Below are 15000 nucleotides of genomic sequence, written 5' to 3' on the forward strand. Positions count from 1 at the left end.
TGAGAAGAGAAACATCTCCTCCACTCCTCCGCTCCTCCGCTGCGGAACCAGGTATTACCGATCCGCCGGACTCAGGCGAATTGCAGAAAGGGGTTTTGCCGTCCTCCGCTCCTCCGCTCCTCCGTTTCGGGCCCTGGAACTCCCGAACCGCTGGACACAAGCGAATCACGGTCCGGGCTTCTGCTCTCCTCCGCTCCTCACCTCATCCGCTCGAGGCCCTGGTACTCCGTGTCCGCGGGAACCCCCCCCAACCCACAAAAACAAACTCTCACACACACACAAACACACGCACACACACACACACACAAACACTAACACATACACACGCATACACACACACAAACACACAAACACACACAGACACACCTGAACTCATCATAGCTGTGCTAATAGCATTGGCCGAAACGTTTCCACAACCAAACCAACATTAGCTCATCCACTCATTCACATATGTGTGTGCCCAGAGGTCCGGGAGCTCCAGTCATAAGTCCGGGTGATCTATGTCCGGAGAAGGCTCACATTAGCCGCTCTAAGGGGTCCTGCTGCCCCCCAGCTTCCCGGCCTTTGAGAAGAGACACATAACTCCGCTCTTCCGCTTCTCCGCTATGGGCCCTGGTACTCCCGATCCTCCGAACTCAGGTGAATTGCGTGACGTGCTTCTGCTCTCCTATAAGCCCCTACACACTTCGAACACGGCTGTTATCACCCTGTTACTGCATTTCAATGACACCCATTTGCTTTCGATCTCAGTGTCTGCCACCGTACGCAAAAAGCGGGGGGTGGGGGGTGGGGGGGCATAAGCGCATTCGTGCTGTAAGTAATCAGAAGTTAATAGTGTTAACGGTTTGCGAGAAATTTTTAATGCTAGACAAAAAAAGAAAATTAAAAGGATATAATTAAATAAATAGATAGAAAAATTAAATTAAAAACGAAAAAAAAAAATTGTGAGGGGAATATAACATGTAATTAAGTTGGCGGTTCACAGGGAATCTCAGACATCAAACTGTTTTTAATTGAACATAAATAGTACACCCAAATATACAAATGTACAAATAAACATAGCAAGGTAGAACTGAATGTCAATGAAACAACCAGGCATGAGGAAGCAACGGACATGAGGACATTTGTTCTGTATGTAATGAGAAGTTAATAGTGTTACAGGTTTGTGAGAAATTTACAGTGCTAGACAAAAAACGAAATTAAAAGGAAATAATTAGATAAATAGATAGACAAATGAAATTAAAACCAAAAAAAAAAAATGCAAGGGGAATACGACATGTAATTAAGTTGGCGATTCACAAGGAATCTCAGACATCAAACTGTATATTTTTTGTTGTTTATATATAAACATATATAAACAATCATATATTGTTTGTTGTTTATTTTTGGGATATATTGAGGAATATTTAATGGAAAGGAGTCACAATCGCTTTTTGACAATGTCGAAGTGTATACGTGGCTATAGAATTTAAAGTTTTCATTAGAAATTATAGCCTCATCTGTAATTTCCTTGTTGTTAAGACGGGCTTAGCTTTGCTCCGCTCCTCCTCTCCTCCGCTCCTCCGCTCTTCCGCTCCGGGCCCTGGAACTCCCGATCCGCGGGACTTCGGTGAATTCCGGGCCAGTTTTTTGCTCTTCTGCTCTCCTCCCCTCCTCCGCTTCTTCGCTCCCCCGCTTTGGACCCTGGAACTCTTGAACAGGGCCGGGCTTCTGCCCTCCGCCTCTCCTCTGCTCATCCGCTCCAGGCCCTGGCACTCCCTGTGATCCAGTCATTCGCATGTGCGTGCCCGGAGGTCCGGGAGCTCCACTCAAACGTCCGGGGGGGATAAGGGTAAGGGGTCCTGCCCCCCCCCCCTCGCCGCCTCTGAGAAGAGAAACATCTCCTCCGCTCATCCGCTGCGGAACCAGGTACTACCGATCCGCCGGACTCAGGCGAATTGCAGAAAGGGGTTTTGCTGTCCTCCGCTCCTCCGCTCCTCCGCTCCTCCGCTCCTCGGCTCCTCCGCTCCTCCGCTCCTCCGCTCCTCCGTTTCGGGCCCTGGAACTCCCGAACCGCTGGACACAAGCGAATCACGGTCCGGGCTTCTGCTCTCCTCCGCTCCTCACCTCATCCGCTCCAGGCCCTGGTACTCCGTGTCCGCGGGAACCCCCCCCAACCCACAAAAACAAACTCTCACACACACACAAACACACGCACACACACACACACACACACACACACACACAAACACACAAACACACACAGACACACCTGAACTCATCATCGCTGTGCTGATAGCATTGGCCGAAACGTATCCACAACCAAACCAACATTAGCTCATCCAGTCATTCACATATGTGTGTGCCCAGAGGTCCGGGAGCTCCAGTCATAACTCCGTGTGATCTCTGTCCGGAGTAGGCTCACCTTAGCCGGTCTAAGGGGTCCTGCTGCCCCCCAGCTTCCCCGCCTTTGAGAAGAGACACATAACTCCGCTCTTCCGCTTCTCCGCTATGGGCCCTGGTACTCCCGATCCTCCGAACTCAGGTGAATTGCGTGACGTGCTTCTGCTCTCCTATAAGCCCCTACACACTTCGAACACGGCTGTTATCACCCTGTTACTGCATTTCAATGACACCCATTTGCTTTCGATCTCAGTGTCTGCCTCCGTACGGAAAAAGCGGGATGGGTGGGGGGGCATAAGCGCATTCGTGGTGTAAGTAATCAGAAGTTAATAGTGTTAACGGTTTGCGAGAAATTTTTAATGCTAGACAAAAAAAGAAAATTAGAAGGATATAATTAAATAAATAGATAGAAAAATAAAATTAAAAACGAAAAAAAAAAAATTGTGAGGGGAATATAACATGTAATTAAGTTGGCGGTTCACAAGGAATCTCAGACATCAAACTGTTTTTAATTGAACATAAATAGTACACCCAAATATACAAATGTACAAATAAACATAGCAAGGTAGAACTGAATGTCAATGAAACAACCAGGGATGAGGAAGCAACGGACATCAGGACATTTGTTCTGTATGTAATGAGAAGTTAATAGTGTTACAGGTTTGTGAGAAATTTACAGTGCGAGACAAAAAAAGAAATTAAAAGGAAGTAATTAAATCAATAGATAGACAAATAAGAAATTAAAACGAAAAAAAAAAAAAAAAATTGCAAGGGGAATGTAACATGTAATCAAGTTGTTTTTTTTTTTTTGTTTTTTTTTTTTACCAAAAAAAAAAGGAACCTCGGACATGGGTAACTATATTTTTTTGTTTTCGGATTTTTCCATAAGTTTTAAGGATTTTTTTTTTTTTTTTTATATTTCAAAATCGTTTATGAAGACATTAAAATTTGGGGAGCATTTTTGCATTCTGTTCTTGTGAATGAAGAACTTGGCCAGGCCTAAAAGAACATTGACACAGAGTTCATCTGTTATGTTGCTTATAAGTAAACAGAATGTTATATCATCTTTTGAGAAGGAAACTGGTGACGATGGAATGAGAAGGAGAAAAAATATATGGTCAGTGGTTTCAATGTTGTCTTCAAAAAATGTACAAATATTATCTTCAAAATTAAAGCGTACCCTCGATAATTCCTTAGATGGGTAGATGTCAGTCATAATTTTGAAGTGGGTCTCTTTTGCCTTGGGGGTATGGGTAGAGTCAGATACATAGTTCGCAGCGTGGCAATCGATTCCTCATCAAATTTATTTAAAATATCCTTTTTTTTTTTTTTGACGTCCAGGGAATAAGTTTCCTGTGAAACATTTCCTAATAAAGGAGTTGCTGCGCTTTCTGTCCACAATTGAGATTCCCTGGAGTGATAGTCGGGGTAACTGTGGTTGTACGGTTCGGTGCGTCATTATATTTTTGGTCAGGAATACAAATTGTCGAGGCAGTGCGTTTCGTAACTTTAGCAACTCTAATATGGGAGGCTTGAATCTGTGTGTAGTACAGAACTGCTCATTGTCCAGAGGACTGCCAGTGTCATCCATCAAGTCAATTATTGACCATATACCTTTCTCAAAGCATTCCTTGTAAAACAGAGGTTTGTTGCCATGCAGTACATATCGATTGTTCCAAACTATTATACTGTGTGGTGAGAAATTGTGTACGTATATCATTTTCCAGTATAATAATATTTGTTTATGGAACTCTGAACATTTGACAGGAATCTTGTTGATATCCAAGTCAGAGATAAGCAGAAGACTCAGGCCGCCGACTTTGTTGAATAAGTAGTTTGGAGTACAATACCAGAAAGAACGATGAGGTTTGATCCAGGATTTCAACCAGTTCACCTTCAATGTCCCATTCAAGCAGTCCGACTCTATCACTTTCAGCCCTCCTTCACTTGTTTCTTTCACCATATGTGATTTTTCTTAGATGGTGTGGTCTGTTCCTCCAGATAAAGTTGAAATTGATTTGGTTAACAGATTTTACGAGTTGATTTGGAGCAGCATTGGAATACGCTGGGTATATACATCTGGATAAACACATCCATTTTAGTCAAATATATCCGGCCTAATATTGATAAATCTCTCTGGAGCCATATATTAGAATTAAGCTTTACTTTGATTCAGTTTAGATTCAATGTTCCTGGATTGATTTAACGTTTGGTCCTTGGATAGGAAAATGCTCAAGTATTTTATTTCTGATTTCATAGAAACATCGCTGATTTCCTTTAGTGGCGAGTCATGCAGCGCAAGAAGTTTGCATTTCTTTAAGTTTAATGACAATCCTGAAGCCTTGGAGAATGTTTTGGTTTTTTTCAGCACTTATTGGGACTTGATGTTCATTTTTCAAAACTAAGGTTGTGTCATCTGCCAGAAGGCTAATAACAATTTCTGTCCCCAACATTACTTCTGTCCCACACGTATACACACACACACACACACACACACACACACACACACACACACACACACACACCTTAATTCCACTCTTTTATATACGCATGTCTGGAGTTCCGGGAGCTCGTTCTCAACGTTCTGGGGATAATCATAGCTGTGCTGATAGCATTGGCCGAAACGTATCCACAACCAAACCAACATTAGCTCATCCACTCATTCACATATGTGTGTGCCCAGAGGTCCGGGAGCTCCAGTCATAAGTCCGGGTGATCTATGTCCGGAGAAGACTCACATTAGCCGGTCTAAGGGGTCCTGCTGCCCCCCAGTTTCCCCGCCTTTGAGAAGAGACACATAACTCCGCTCTTCCGCTTCTCCGCTATGGGCCCTGGTACTCCCGATCCTCCGAACTCAGGTGAATTGCGTGACGTGCTTCTGCTCTCCTATAAGCCCCTACACACTTCGAACACGGCTGTTATCACCCTGTTACTGCATTTCAATGACACCCATTTGCTTTCGATCTCAGTGTCTGCCTCCGTACGGAAAAAGCGGGATGGGTGGGGGGGCATAAGCGCATTCGTGGTGTAAGTAATCAGAAGTTAATAGTGTTAACGGTTTGCGAGAAATTTTTAATGCTAGACAAAAAAAGAAAATTAGAAGGATATAATTAAATAAATAGATAGAAAAATAAAATTAAAAACGAAAAAAAAAAATTGTGAGGGGAATATAACATGTAATTAAGTTGGCGGTTCACAAGGAATCTCAGACATCAAACTGTTTTTAATTGAACATAAATAGTACACCCAAATATACAAATGTACAAATAAACATAGCAAGGTAGAACTGAATGTCAATGAAACAACCAGGGATGAGGAAGCAACGGACATCAGGACATTTGTTCTGTATGTGATGAGAAGTTAATAGTGTTACAGGTTTGTGAGAAATTTACAGTGCGAGACAAAAAAAGAAATTAAAAGGAAGTAATTAAATCAATAGATAGACAAATAAGAAATTAAATCGAAAAAAAAAAAAAAAAATTGCAAGGGGAATGTAACATGTAATCAAGTTGTTTTTTTTGTTTTGTTTTTTTTTTTTACCAAAAAAAAAAGGAACCTCGGACATGGGTAACTATATTTTTTTGTTTTCGGATTTTTCCATAAGTTTTAAGGATTTTTTTTTTTTTTTTTTATATTTCAAAATCGTTTATGAAGACATTAAAATTTGGGGAGCATTTTTGCATTCTGTTCTTGTGAATGAAGAACTTGGCCAGGCCTAAAAGAACATTGACACAGAGTTCATCTGTTATGTTGCTTATAAGTAAACAGAATGTTATATCATCTTTTGAGAAGGAAACTGGTGACGATGGAATGAGAAGGAGAAAAAATATATGGTCAGTGGTTTCAATGTTGTCTTCACAAAATGTACAAATATTATCTTCAAAATTAAAGCGTACCCTCGATAATTCCTTAGATGGGTAGATGTCAGTCATAATTTTGAAGTGGGTCTCTTTTGCCTTGGGGGTATGGGTAGAGTCAGATACATAGTTCGCAGCGTGGCAATCGATTCCTCATCAAATTTATTTAAAATATCCTTTTTTTTTTTTTTGACGTCCAGGGAATAAGTTTCCTGTGAAACATTTCCTAATAAAGGAGTTGCCGCGCTTTCTGTCCACAATTGAGATTCCCTGGAGTGATAGTCGGGGTAACTGTGGTTGTACGGTTCGGTGCGTCATTATATTTTTGGTCAGGAATACAAATTGTCGAGGCAGTGCGTTTCGTAACTTTAGCAACTCTAATATGGGAGACTTGAATCTGTGTGTAGTACAGAACTGCTCATTGTCCAGAGGACTGCCAGTGTCATCCATCAAGTCAATTATTGACCATATACCTTTCTCAAAGCATTCCTTGTAAAACAGAGGTTTGTTGCCATGCAGTACATATCGATTGTTCCAAACTATTATACTGTGTGGTGAGAAATTGTGTACGTATATCATTTTCCAGTATAATAATATTTGTTTATGGAACTCTGAACATTTGACAGGAATCTTGTTGATATCCAAGTCAGAGATAAGCAGAAGACTCAGGCCGCCGACTTTGTTGAATAAGTAGTTTGGAGTACAATACCAGAAAGAACGATGAGGTTTGATCCAGGATTTCAACCAGTTCACCTTCAATGTCCCATTCAAGCAGTCCGACTCTATCACTTTCAGCCCTCCTTCACTTGTTTCTTTCACCATATGTGATTTTTCTTAGATGGTGTGGTCTGTTCCTCCAGATAAAGTTGAAATTGATTTGGTTAACAGATTTTACGAGTTGATTTGGAGCAGCATTGGAATACGCTGGGTATATACATCTGGATAAACTCATCCATTTTAGTCAAATATATCCGGCCTAATATTGATAAATCTCTCTGGAGCCATATATTAGAATTAAGCTTTACTTTGATTCAGTTTAGATTCAATGTTCCTGGATTGATTTAACGTTTGGTCCTTGGATAGGAAAATGCTCAAGTATTTTATTTCTGATTTCATAGAAACATCGCTGATTTCCTTTAGTGGCGAGTCATGCAGCGCAAGAAGTTTGCATTTCTTTAAGTTTAATGACAATCCTGAAGCCTTGGAGAATGTTTTGGTTTTTTTCAGCACTTATTGGGATTTGATGTTCATTTTTCAAAACTAAGGTTGTGTCATCCGCCAGCAGGCTAATAACAATTTCTGTCCCCAACATTACTTCTGTCCCACACGTATACACACACACACACACACACACAAACACACACACACACACACACACACACCTTAATTCCACTCTTTTATATACGCATGTCTGGAGTTCCGGGAGCTCGTTCTCAACGTTCTGGGGATAATCATAGCTGTGCTGATAGCGTTGGCCGAAACGTATCCACAACCAAACCAACATTAGCTCATCCACTCATTCACATATGTGTGTGCCCAGAGGTCCGGGAGCTCCAGTCATAAGTCCGGGTGATCTATGTCCGGAGAAGGCTCACATTAGCCGGTCTAAGGGGTCCTGCTGCCCCCCAGCTTCCCCGCCTTTGAGAAGAGACACATAACTCCGCTCTTCCGCTTCTCCGCTATGGGCCCTGGTACTCCCGATCCTCCGAACTCAGGTGAATTGCGTGACGTGCTTCTGCTCTCCTATAAGCCCCTACACACTTCGAACACGGCTGTTATCACCCTGTTACTGCATTTCAATGACACCCATTTGCTTTCGATCTCAGTGTCTGCCACCGTACGGAAAAAGCGGGGGGTGGGGGGGCATAAGCGCATTCGTGCTGTAAGTAATCAGAAGTTAATAGTGTTAACGGTTTGCGAGAAATTTTTAATGCTAGACAAAAAAAGAAAATTAGAAGGATATAATTAAATAAATAGATAGAAAAATAAAATTAAAAACGAAAAAAAAAAATTGTGAGGGGAATATAACATGTAATTAAGTTGGCGGTTCACAAGGAATCTCAGACATCAAACTGTTTTTAATTGAACATAAATAGTACACCCAAATATACAAATGTACAAATAAACATAGCAAGGTAGAACTGAATGTCAATGAAACAACCAGGGATGAGGAAGCAACGGACATCAGGACATTTGTTCTGTATGTAATGAGAAGTTAATAGTGTTACAGGTTTGTGAGAAATTTACAGTGCGAGACAAAAAAAGAAATTAAAAGGAAGTAATTAAATCAATAGATAGACAAATAAGAAATTAAAACGAAAAAAAAAAAAAAAATTGCAAGGGGAATGTAACATGTAATCAAGTTGTTTTTTTTTTTTTTGTTTTTTTTTTTTTACCAAAAAAAAAAGGAACCTCGGACATGGGTAACTATATTTTTTAGTTTTTGGATTTTTCCATAAGTTTTAAGGATTTTTTTTTTTTTTTTTTTTATATTTCAAAATCGTTTATGAAGACATTAAAATTTGGGGAGCATTTTTGCATTCTGTTCTTGTGAATGAAGAACTTGGCCAGGCCTAAAAGAACATTGACACAGAGTTCATCTGTTATGTTGCTTATAAGTAAACAGAATGTTATATCATCTTTTGAGAAGGAAACTGGTGACGATGGAATGAGAAGGAGAAAAAATATATGGTCAGTGGTTTCAATGTTGTCTTCACAAAATGTACAAATATTATCTTCAAAATTAAAGCGTACCCTCGATAATTCCTTAGATGGGTAGATGTCAGTCATAATTTTGAAGTGGGTCTCTTTTGCCTTGGGGGTATGGGTAGAGTCAGATACATGGTTCGCAGCGTGGCAATCGATTCCTCATCAAATTTATTTAAAATATCCTTTTTTTTTTTTTTGACGTCCAGGGAATAAGTTTCCTGTGAAACATTTCCTAATAAAGGAGTTGCCGCGCTTTCTGTCCACAATTGAGATTCCCTGGAGTGATAGTCGGGGTAACTGTGGTTGTACGGTTCGGTGCGTCATTATATTTTTGGTCAGGAATACAAATTGTCGAGGCAGTGCGTTTCGTAACTTTAGCAACTCTAATATGGGAGGCTTGAATCTGTGTGTAGTACAGAACTGCTCATTGTCCAGAGGACTGCCAGTGTCATCCATCAAGTCAATTATCGACCATATACCTTTCTCAAAGCATTCCTTGTAAAACAGAGGTTTGTTGCCATGCAGTACATATCGATTGTTCCAAACTATTATACTGTGTGGTGAGAAATTGTGTACGTATATCATTTTCCAGTATAATAATATTTGTTTATGGAACTCTGAACATTTGACAGGAATCTTGTTGATATCCAAGTCAGAGATAAGCAGAAGACTCAGGCCGCCGACTTTGTTGAATAAGTAGTTTGGAGTACAATACCAGAAAGAACGATGAGGTTTGATCCAGGATTTCAACCAGTTCACCTTCAATGTCCCATTCAAGCAGTCCGACTCTATCACTTTCAGCCCTCCTTCACTTGTTTCTTTCACCATATGTGATTTTTCTTAGATGGTGTGGTCTGTTCCTCCAGATAAAGTTGAAATTGATTTGGTTAACAGATTTTACGAGTTGATTTGGAGCAGCATTGGAATACGCTGGGTATATACATCTGGATAAACACATCCATTTTAGTCAAATATATCCGGCCTAATATTGATAAATCTCTCTGGAGCCATATATTAGAATTAAGCTTTACTTTGATTCAGTTTAGATTCAATGTTCCTGGATTGATTTAACGTTTGGTCCTTGGATAGGAAAATGCTCAAGTATTTTATTTCTGATTTCATGGAAACATCGCTGATTTCCTTTAGTGGCGAGTCATGCAGCGCAAGAAGTTTGCATTTCTTTAAGTTTAATGACAATCCTGAAGCCTTGGAGAATGTTTTGGTTGTTTTCGGCACTTATTGGGACTTGATGTTCATTTTTCAAAACTAAGGTTGTGTCATCTGCCAGCAGGCTAATAACAATTTCTGTCCCCAACATTACTTCTGTCCCACACGTATACACACACACACACACACACACACACACACACACACCTTAATTCCACTCTTTTATATACGCATGTCTGGAGTTCCGGGAGCTCGTTCTCAACGTTCTGGGGATAATCATAGCTGTGCTGATAGCATTGGCCGAAACGTATCCACAACCAAACCAACATTAGCTCATCCACTCATTCACATATGTGTGTGCCCAGAGGTCCGGGAGCTCCAGTCATAAGTCCGGGTGATCTATGTCCGGAGAAGACTCACATTAGCCGGTCTAAGGGGTCCTGCTGCCCCCCAGTTTCCCCGCCTTTGAGAAGAGACACATAACTCCGCTCTTCCGCTTCTCCGCTATGGGCCCTGGTACTCCCGATCCTCCGAACTCAGGTGAATTGCGTGACGTGCTTCTGCTCTCCTATAAGCCCCTACACACTTCGAACACGGCTGTTATCACCCTGTTACTGCATTTCAATGACACCCATTTGCTTTCGATCTCAGTGTCTGCCTCCGTACGGAAAAAGCGGGATGGGTGGGGGGGCATAAGCGCATTCGTGGTGTAAGTAATCAGAAGTTAATAGTGTTAACGGTTTGCGAGAAATTTTTAATGCTAGACAAAAAAAGAAAATTAGAAGGATATAATTAAATAAATAGATAGAAAAATAAAATTAAAAACGAAAAAAAAAAATTGTGAGGGGAATATAACATGTAATTAAGTTGGCGGTTCACAAGGAATCTCAGACATCAAACTGTTTTTAATTGAACATAAATAGTACACCCAAATATACAAATGTACAAATAAACATAGCAAGGTAGAACTGAATGTCAATGAAACAACCAGGGATGAGGAAGCAACGGACATCAGGACATTTGTTCTGTATGTAATGAGAAGTTAATAGTGTTACAGGTTTGTGAGAAATTTACAGTGCGAGACAAAAAAAGAAATTAAAAGGAAGTAATTAAATCAATAGATAGACAAATAAGAAATTAAAACGAAAAAAAAAAAAAAAATTGCAAGGGGAATGTAACATGTAATCAAGTTGTTTTTTTTTTTTTGTTTTTTTTTTTTTACCAAAAAAAAAAGGAACCTCGGACATGGGTAACTATATTTTTTAGTTTTTGGATTTTTCCATAAGTTTTAAGGATTTTTTTTTTTTTTTTTTTATATTTCAAAATCGTTTATGAAGACATTAAAATTTGGGGAGCATTTTTGCATTCTGTTCTTGTGAATGAAGAACTTGGCCAGGCCTAAAAGAACATTGACACAGAGTTCATCTGTTATGTTGCTTATAAGTAAACAGAATGTTATATCATCTTTTGAGAAGGAAACTGGTGACGATGGAATGAGAAGGAGAAAAAATATATGGTCAGTGGTTTCAATGTTGTCTTCACAAAATGTACAAATATTATCTTCAAAATTAAAGCGTACCCTCGATAATTCCTTAGATGGGTAGATGTCAGTCATAATTTTGAAGTGGGTCTCTTTTGCCTTGGGGGTATGGGTAGAGTCAGATACATGGTTCGCAGCGTGGCAATCGATTCCTCATCAAATTTATTTAAAATATCCTTTTTTTTTTTTTTGACGTCCAGGGAATAAGTTTCCTGTGAAACATTTCCTAATAAAGGAGTTGCCGCGCTTTCTGTCCACAATTGAGATTCCCTGGAGTGATAGTCGGGGTAACTGTGGTTGTACGGTTCGGTGCGTCATTATATTTTTGGTCAGGAATACAAATTGTCGAGGCAGTGCGTTTCGTAACTTTAGCAACTCTAATATGGGAGGCTTGAATCTGTGTGTAGTACAGAACTGCTCATTGTCCAGAGGACTGCCAGTGTCATCCATCAAGTCAATTATCGACCATATACCTTTCTCAAAGCATTCCTTGTAAAACAGAGGTTTGTTGCCATGCAGTACATATCGATTGTTCCAAACTATTATACTGTGTGGTGAGAAATTGTGTACGTATATCATTTTCCAGTATAATAATATTTGTTTATGGAACTCTGAACATTTGACAGGAATCTTGTTGATATCCAAGTCAGAGATAAGCAGAAGACTCAGGCCGCCGACTTTGTTGAATAAGTAGTTTGGAGTACAATACCAGAAAGAACGATGAGGTTTGATCCAGGATTTCAACCAGTTCACCTTCAATGTCCCATTCAAGCAGTCCGACTCTATCACTTTCAGCCCTCCTTCACTTGTTTCTTTCACCATATGTGATTTTTCTTAGATGGTGTGGTCTGTTCCTCCAGATAAAGTTGAAATTGATTTGGTTAACAGATTTTACGAGTTGATTTGGAGCAGCATTGGAATACGCTGGGTATATACATCTGGATAAACACATCCATTTTAGTCAAATCTATCCGGCCTAATATTGATAAATCTCTCTGGAGCCATATATTAGAATTAAGCTTTACTTTGATTCAGTTTAGATTCAATGTTCCTGGATTGATTTAACGTTTGGTCCTTGGATAGGAAAATGCTCAAGTATTTTATTTCTGATTTCATGGAAACATCGCTGATTTCCTTTAGTGGCGAGTCATGCAGCGCAAGAAGTTTGCATTTCTTTAAGTTTAATGACAATCCTGAAGCCTTGGAGAATGTTTTGGTTGTTTTCGGCACTTATTGGGACTTGATGTTCATTTTTCAAAACTAAGGTTGTGTCATCTGCCAGCAGGCTAATAACAATTTCAGTCCCCAGCACGTCTAACTTTTGGATATCGTTGCTCTTTTCAACATAAACGGCTAGCATTTCGGTAGCAATTATAAATAAATAGGGTGAGATGGGGCAACCTTGGGGGATTCCCACATCTACATGGAAGCTCGGAGTGGTGTGCCGCTTGGCAGGGTGACACAGCTATGAATATTCTCATAGAGCCCACGTATCACATTCCTGAATATTTAACCAAATCCAAAATGTTCGAGCGTTGCTATGATAAATGGATGTTCGACCGAGTCAAAGGCTTTAGAAAAGTCCAAGAAGGATATGCGGCCATTATCTTCAATGCGATACGCCTCTAAACCCATCGCTCGCCCCGACTCGGGGAATCCTAGAGCCTACTTGCACCCCCGCCCTAACTTAACTCCCTCACTCGTGGAGCTCCCTGAGCTCCACACATCCCGGAGCATCACGCCGACTCATTCACATTTGAATGATTGTCTTTATTTTATGTCCGCTAGATAGAGGCATCCGCACATGCGCATCAGTGGAGCTTCAGGCCGGCTGAGGCATGGACTGAAAATCATAAAGACATGTGTGATGAGCTAAAAGGAAGATAAGCATATTTTTATAATAAATGTAAGAAAGAGAGGGTAATGCAGCCTCAGGGCGGCACTGGCCCGTGTCTCTCCAAGCCTGCCTTTGGGGGGGGGGGGGGGGGGGGGGGGGGGGGGGCACGGAGCAGTGTCTCCCTGTGCCGGTCCCAAGCCCGGATAAATGCAGAGGGTTGCGTCAGGAGGGGCATCCGGCGTAAAACGTTTGCCAAAACCAAACATGCGAGTCAACCATAACTATACCATACCGGATGGGTCGCGGACCGGGTTAACAACGACCGCCATTGGTACTGATGACCTACAGGGTACTAATGGAAATCGGGCTACTGTGGGTCGAAGAACAAGAAGAAGAAGAAGAGGAGGAGTGCGTGTTCGGAAGCAGAGAGAGAGGAGGAAAGGAAAGAGCCTGGGACTGAGAGTAGGGACTTTGAATATTGGGACTATGACAGGAAAAGGTAGAGAGTTGATGGACACGATGCAGAGAAGGAAGCTGGATATACTGTGTGTCCAGGAGACCAGGTGGAAGGGTAGTAAGGCTAGAAGCTTAGGAGCAGGCTTTAAGTTATACTATTATGGTGCTGACAAGAAGAGAAATGGAGTAGGAGTCATCTTGAAGGAGGAGTTTGTAAGGAACGTCCTAGAGGTGAAAAGAATGTCAGATAGACTTATGAGTCTGAAATTGGAAATTGAAGGTGTGATGCTCAGTGTTGTTAGTGGCTATGCGCCACAGGTGGGATGTGAACCTGAAGAGAAGGAGAAGTTCTGGAATGAGTTGGATGAAGTGATGCAGAATATTCCCAGAAATGAGAGAGTGGTAATTGGTGCAGACTTCAATGGACATGTTGGTGAAGGCAATAGAGGGGATGAAGAAGTGATGGGCAGATATGGTATCCAGGATAGGAATGCAGAGGGACAGATGGTGGTAGATTTTGCAAAAGGGATGGAAATGGGTGTAGTGAATACCTTTTTCCAGAAAAAACAGGAACATAGGGTAACTTATAAGAGCGGAGGTAGGAGCACGCAGGTAGACTACATCTTGTATAGACGAGGTAACCTGAAAGAGATCGGTGACTGCAAAGTAGTTGTAGGTGGGCGTGTAGCCAGACAGCATAGGATGGCGGTTTGTGCGACGACTCTGGTGACAAGGTAGATGACGAGGACAAAGGCAGAGCAGAGGACAAAGTGGTGGAAGCTGAAAAGGGAGGAGCGTTGCACGGTTTTCAGGGAGGAGTTGAGAAAGGGTCTGGGTGGTCAGGGTGAGCTGCCAGATGATTGGACAACAACAGCTAGTGTTATCAGGGAGACAGGTAGAAGAGTACTCGGTTTGTCATCTGGAAGGAAAGTTGATAAGGAGACTTGGTGGTGGAATGAGGAAGTGCAGGAGTATATACGGAGAAAGCGGTTAGCGAAGAAGAAGTGGGATACTGAGAGGACTGAAGAGAACAGAAAGCAGTTCAGGGAGAT

Source organism: Fistularia commersonii, unplaced genomic scaffold (assembly GCF_037954325.1).
Source record: "Fistularia commersonii isolate RoL2024-O1a breed Wild unplaced genomic scaffold, RoL_Fcom_v1.0 HiC_scaffold_39, whole genome shotgun sequence".
Lineage (NCBI taxonomy): Eukaryota > Metazoa > Chordata > Actinopteri > Syngnathiformes > Fistulariidae > Fistularia > Fistularia commersonii.